A 7,500-nucleotide genomic window follows, 5' to 3' on the forward strand; every position below is an offset into this window, starting at 1 on the left:
TTTTTGACAAGCTGAGGCAGGCTCGCACGCAACGGCGCCTGCAAACGAACGGGGCTACACAATCTAAACTATATAAATAAAAACATGCATTGTCTTACCTTATATCTCTCCGCAAAATGAATATAAATCCAATCTTCAATTTCCACTCTATAGGCTATGCAAATTCAGTTCACGACAACGAAAGCAACAGATATGAGTTGTATTTTATTTATCGTCTCATTTCAAGATCAAAGGCCGTAATATGAGAACGAGCGACCTAAGCACTGGTAAGAGCATAGTCTCATTCGTTTTAATGGAGATTATTGTGTTTTTGAGCATCTGATTCTGAGCCTTGGGCTACTTTCAGTTTCACTGGCGGCCGTTTGCGTCTTTTCTTGCATCTTCTTGTAGTGCGCGCAGCGCGTGGTGGGAGCGGTGGATCATCTGAGTGATCGGATTTAAATCCGCCTCGGAAGAATTTCGGAAGACATTTACTCCTGATCTCTTCACAATATGATAGATATATGATCAGAGAAAACGAATGAAGTGAGCAGGTGTAAAAAGGCCATAACTTATGCAGCTGCGCTGAAGGAACGCGGCGGTCAGAGTCACCAGTCAGAGCCAGTCGACGGTCGCGGTCTCATAGTTTCTTTCAATTAATGAATAATGTCTATTCTTGTATTTGTATTTGCAATCTAGTCATGGCCAATAACATTTCTGTTAATATTTATTCATCATCATACTGTTGAACTTGACCATATTTTCTCTCGTTATTTCATAGGGAGCTTCAAAGACAATTTATCAGTAACAGAGTATTACCCTGTTTATCATTATCCAATTATGTTTGTTGGGTAAAAAATAAAACTAAATAAACAAAGTAAAAATTAATTGGTAACACTATACAATAAGGTTCCTTAATTAACATTAGTTACATTAGTTAACATGAACTAATAATGAACGGCACTTATTAATCTTTGTTAATGTTAATTTCAACATTTATTAAAATCTTGCTAAAATGCACTGTGAACTAACATGAACAAACCATGAACATTTCTACATTAACTAACATTAACAAAGAAGATTAACTAATGCTGAACAGCTGTTGTTCATGGTTGGTTCGTTAACTAATGCATTAACTAATGTCAACTAATTCAACCTTATTGTAAAGTGTTACCAATTCATTTGATAACTTTCTCCCCCAAGGTTTCTATAGATATCGCGATATATCGTTATCGTTAATTTTTTTGGCCACAATAACCGTGGTGTGAAAAATCTGATATCGTGACAGCCCTAGTCGGGGCCCATGCCCCTGTCATGCGAGCGGAGATTGCCACCCTACTGGCGAAGAGTGCGATCGAGCCTGTCCCTCCAGCCGACATGAAGTCCGGGTTCTACAGCCCCTACTTCATTTGTACCCAAAAAGACCGGTGGGTTACGACCGATCCTGGACCTGCGCATCTTGAACCATTACCTTCACAGGCTTCCGTTCAAGATGTTGACAGCGAAACGCCTTTTCGAATGCGTTCGTCCAGTAGATTGGTTTGCAGCGATCGACCTGAAGGACGCCTACTTCCATGTCTCCATCCTACCTCGACACAGACCGTTCCTACGGTTTGCTTTCGAGGTGCGGGCATATCAGTACGCGATCCTCCCATTCAGGCTATCTCTGTCCCCTCGCGTCTTTACGAAGATTGTCAAGGCAGCCCTTGCGCTTCTCCGGCAGCACGGGGTTCGCATCCTGAACTACCTCGATGACTGGCTCATAATGAGTCACTCTCGAGAGCAGGTTTGCGGACACCGAGATCTAGTGCTCCATCACTTAGCCCGTCTGGGCCTTCGGGTCAACTGGGAGAAGATCTCTTTTCTCGGTATGGAGATCGACTAGGTCGCCATGTGCGCGCAGCTTACGAGCGAGCGTGCGCAGTCTCTGCTGACTTGCCTCCGTCAAATCGAGAGCAAGAGTGCGGTTCCACTGAAACAGTTTCAGAGGCTCCTGGGGCATATGGCATCTGCAGCTGCGGTGACGCCGCTCGGATTGCTTCATATGAGACCGCTTCAGCACTGGCTACGCGATCGAGTCCTGAGATGGGCATGGCGGTCTGGCACGCTCCAGGTCCAAGTGACTCGGGCCTGCTTACAGACGCTCACCCCGTGGTCGAACCTCAGCTTTCTACGGGCTGGTGTGTCCTTAGAACAAGTTTCCAGGCATGTTTTTGTATCGACGGATGCCTCCACCACGGGCTGGGGTGCCATGTGCAATGGACATGCTGCCGCGGGCTCCTGGACAGGACCCCAGCGCCGCCCACATGTCAATTGCCTCGAGTTGCTGGCAGTACGGTTCGCCCTGCATCGCTTCCGAGCGTTGCTGAAGGGTCAACACGTACTAGTCCGGTCAGACAACACGGCCACTGTAGCGTACATCAACCACCAGGGCGGTCTACGCTCCCGCCGTATGTCTCAACTCGCCCGCCATCTCATTCTATGGAGTCAGAAGCATCTGAGGTCCCTTCGTGCTGTCCACATCCCGGGAGAACTGAACCGTCCAGCCGACGAGCTCTCATGGTCTCAGCCACTTCCTGGAGAATGGAGACTCCATCCCCAGACGGTCCAGCTGATTTGGGAACAGTTCGGCGACGCACAGGTCGATCTGTTTGCCTCCCACGACTCTTCCCATTGCAGCCTGTTCCCTGACCGAGGGCACACTCGAAACGGATGCACTGGCGCACAGCTGGCCCCGGGGCCTTTGCAAATATGCGTTCCCCCCAGTGAGCCTTCTCGCACGAGTCCTGTGCAAGATCAGGGAGGACAAGGAGCAGGTCATGTTGGTCGCCCCGTATTGGCACGGCCAGACCTGGTTCCCGGAACTGCTACTCCTTGCGACAGCCCCTCCCTGGCCTATCCCTCTGAGACCGGACCTCCTCTCTCAGAGACGGGGCACTCTATGGCACCCGCGTCCAGCGTTCTGGAAGCTCCACGTGTGGCTCCTGGATGGGACGCAGCAGGTTTGAGTGGCCTGCCACCTACGGTGGTCGCCACCATCACCTCCGCTAGGGCAGAGTCTACACGACACGTCTATGCGATGAAGTGGAACCTCTTCGTCACCTGGTGCTCTTCCCGCCAAGAAGACCCCTGGAAATGCCCGATCGGGTCCGTGCTCTCGTTTCTCCAAGAGGGGCTGGAGCGAAGGCTGTCTCCCTCCACCCTTAAAGTGTATGTGGCTGCAATATCTGCCCATCACGACCTCTTGGGGGACAAGAAGGTAAGTCAGCACGACCTGATCATCAGGTTCCTGAGGGGGGCGAGGAGACTAAATCCTCCTTGCTCTCCTCTCGTACCCTCTTGGGACCTCTCAGTAGTCTTAAGTGCTCTGCAGAGGCCTCCCTTTGAGCGGTCGGTTGATATTTAGTTCCTGTCGATGAAGACAGCGCTCCTGACCGCATTGGCCTCCGTTAAGAGGGTCGGGGACCTGCAGGCATTTTCGTTTGACGAAGCGTGCCTAGAATTCGGGCCGGCTAACTCTCAAGTGATCCTGAGACCCCGACCCGGATATGTGCCCAAGGTTCCTACCACCCCATTTAGAGATCAGGTGGTGAACCTGCAAGCGCTGCCCGTGGAGGGGGCAGACCCAGCCTTGGCATTGCTCTGTCCAGTACGCGCTCTCCGCGCTTACGTACACAGGACTCAGTGTTTCAGGACCTCAGCTCTTTGTCTGTTATGGTGGAGAGCGGAAGGGAAGAGCTCTCTCAAAGCAGAGGTTGTCTCACTGGATAGTGGACACCATTGTTTTGGCTTACCAGCAGCAGGGTCGACCATGTCCCCTTGGGGTCAGGGCTCACTCCACTCGGAGTGTGGCCTCCTCTTGGGCTCTAGCGCATGGCGCCTCGCTAACAGACATCTGCAGAGCTGCAGGCTGGGCGACACCCAACACATTCGCTAGATTCTACAATCTCCGAGTGGAGCCTGTGTCCGACTATGTACTCGCCTCCACTAGTGGCCGATAATGGGCTAGACTCAGGTGTCTTCGCTTGCCCGCCATTCCACTCCTTGGACTAGATACGTGCGATACTCTCCTCAGGTGAGCTTCCCGGAAGCCCTGAGCTCCTCCAGCACTGTTGACACTGACACCAGTAATTCTGCCCTCTCAAGCCCAGACCCTCTTGTCCGGCCAGGTGCCCGTGTGAATGGTTCCCCTCCGGCGACCCCACACGTGTACAGCCCTCAGCGGGTCATATGTGTACTCTCTAAGTCCTCCCTACTGGTAGGCATCTTGGCATTCCCTCACTGGGATATGCTTCCCAGTGTACCTTGGTATTCCTGTGTTAAGTGGGAGTCCTACGGCCTTAAAGGTCCCATGGCATGGCATTTTTCTATTATTTTATAGTGTTTCCTGAGGTGTACTTATATTATTAGTATGATTTTTACATCATAAAATGTCATAATTTAGAAATAAAAGGCATTTTTTCTATACTGCTGTTTGCCCTGTGGCTGAATGCCCTGCTTCAAGAGGCGTGTCTGCTGTGAGACTTCAGTAAAAACGCCCACTGTTGTGATTGGCTGACATCTTTGCATTTTAAATGAGCGGAGGGGGCGTGGTTTAACGAGGCACGAGCTGCTGCCAGAGAGACGGATGGACCTGAGTTCACTTCTCATCAGTTCTCTCAGCATGTCTCAGTTCAGGGTGAACTGTTGTAGTTACTAGCATATACTTCAGGTTATTAGTTTATTTCTAGTCGGAGGGACTGTCACTCATGTCAGAAAGTTAGTAACTTTAGTAAATTATGGATCAGCGCTGACTCGAGACGCGAACCGTTCAGAACGATTCAGTCCGATTTGGTGAACTGGTTCGGTTCACTAAAAAGAACCGATTCAAAAGAATGATTCGTTCGCGAACCGGACATCACGGAGACGAAGCGATTGCTAACAAAGTTATTTATAGTAACTACTGAGTTATGAGAGCGCTGTCAGTCAGCGCGAGTTTATTGTGTTTGTATCTGAGTGTTCTGAATAAACACGAGTCCCAGTCACGCCGAGTCCTCTTCATCATTATTCTACCAACTTTGTAACACATGCAATGTATCATTACAGCGAGATGAACGAGTTAGTAAGTGTTGAATATAGCATTATTTCTAGATATGTTCCAAACATATGAATAGCGTCGTTGACGCGCATTGAGTAACTTACACAGCGCAAACAAAGACACAACAGCTGTAATCGAATGTAATCCAGTTTATTGTGGGGAAAGCTGGCTAGCCTAGCCCAGATACCCTCACGCTTACCCTCCTTCTGCTTAATCTCACGCCGCGTTTGGTGCCTCCGCTGTGGGCCAGATGCAGTACTGGGGGTCGGGGATGTTGGAGGCCGAGCTTCGGCGTGTGTGAAGTTTATCTCTAAAGATGTGACTGCTGATGTTAAACAGAAAAGACTGTATGCACATTTTAGAACAGATAGACGCGACGAGGACGTACAAAACACTGACTCACAAGATAGAAAACACGAAAACACCGTTCTGTCGGGAGAGAGAGAAGCCGCTGCGTGTCCACAAATAATAAATAATTAGCTACACATCAGAAATCACTGATCACAGATCAGAAGGAACTGAAGAAAGACTTCTGTTTTCATTTGTACATCCAAACACTGAGAAACTGCCAGTGTTCACTCGTTCACAAGTAACGTTAATGATCTCTCGAGTGTTTGCATGGGCGTGCCAGATTCTCTGGGCGGGGGAAAGGGAGGAAACCGTGCCTGCTTGGACGTCAAACCAGGAGCCTTCAGGATTGGCTAGTCGGGCCTGTCATTTTCTCAAAGGCAGAGAGAGACAGCCAGAACTCGGTTTTACCCCGATCAACATTTCTATCCACTTGGGGACAATATTCAGGCTAGGGGAACTCATATTAATGTTGAAATACCTCATAAAATGAAAATTTCATGCCATGGGACCTTTAAGTGGCGGGATCTCACACTTACGCAGGGCACTGGAAGACAGCTGAGTGGCGCTGTTATATTGGAACCCCCATTCGTTAGTCACTAACGTACGTCGTAGTGGCTGAACAAAAGGGAACTTCTCGGTTACGTATGTAACCCTCGTTCCCTGAGGAGGGAACGGAGACGTACGTTCCTCTGCCACATCCGCTGTACCGCTGGAACGCGAAGCAGAAACATAATGCGATGTTGCCAGCGTACTTCCTTATATACCCACACGGTGGGGCGGAGTTACGCATGCAAATTCCGCATGCCCATGGCATTGGCACTGCCATTGGGCGTTGTTAAATTCTCGAAGATGATTGGTTTCTAAGCGAAACCCCCATTCGTAAGTCACTAACGTACTTCTCCGTTCCCCTCCGTTACATACGTAACCGAGACGTTTTACATTGTAATAATATTTCAGATTTGTACTGTATTTTTAATCAAATAAATTCAGCTTTGATCACAGAAATAAATTACATTTTTTTTATATATTCACATAGAAAACAGCTGTTTTAAATTGTAATATTTTTTCATATTTTTACTGTATTTTTAATCAAATAAATGCAGCTTTGATCACAGAAATAAATTACATTTTACTGTATATTCACATAGAAAGCAGCTGTTTTAAATTGTAATAATATTTCATATTTTTACTGTATTTTTAATCAAATAAAATTAGCTTTGATCACAGGAATAAATTACATTTTTAATATATTCTCGTAGAGAACAGCTGTTTTAAATTGTAATAATATTTCAGATTTTTACTGTATTTTGCATCAAATAAATTCAGCTTTGATTACAGAAATAAATTACATTTTACTGTATGTTCACATAGAAAACAGCTGCTTTAAATTGTAATAATATTTCAGATTTTTACTGTATTTTTGATCAAATAAATTCAGCTTTGATTACAGAAATAAATACAATTTTTAATATATTCACATAGAAAACAGCTGTTTTAAATTGTAAAAATATTTCATAATTTTTACTATATTTTTAATCAAATAAATTCAGCTTTGATCACAGAAATAAATTACATTTTTAATATATTCACGTAGAGAACAGCTGTTTTAAACTGTAATAATATTTCAGATTTTTACTGTATTTTGGATCAAATAAATTCAGCTTTGATTACAGAAATAAAATACATTTTACTGTATATTCACATAGAAAACAGCTGTTTTAAATTGTAATACTATTTCAGATTTTTACTGTATTTCTGATCAAATAAATTCAGCTTTGGTTACAGAAATAAATTACATTTTACTGTATATTCACATAGAAAACAGCTGTTTTAAATTGTAATAATATTTCATATTTTTACTGTATTTTTGATCAAATAAATTCAGCTTTGATCACAGAAATAAATTACATTTTACTGTATATTCACATAGAAAACAGCTGTTTTAAATTGTAATAATATTTCAGATTTTTACTGTATTTTTAATCAAATAAATTCAGCTTTGATTACAGAAATAAATACAATTTTTAATGTATTCACATAGAAAACAGCTGTTTTAAATTGTAAAAATATTTCATAATTTTTACTATATTTTA

At 45.0% G+C, this 7,500-nt stretch overlaps 1 protein-coding gene across 2 annotated transcripts in view; it reads left to right on the top strand.

Annotated features, from left to right (window-relative positions):
• fbn1 (fibrillin 1) overlaps positions 1-7,500 on the top strand; it is a 251,586-nt gene that overhangs the window by 38,322 nt on the left and 205,764 nt on the right. The window lies entirely within an intron of this gene.

This window comes from Gobio gobio, assembly GCF_949357685.1.
Source record: "Gobio gobio genome assembly, chromosome: 9".
NCBI classification, from domain to species: domain Eukaryota; kingdom Metazoa; phylum Chordata; class Actinopteri; order Cypriniformes; family Gobionidae; genus Gobio; species Gobio gobio.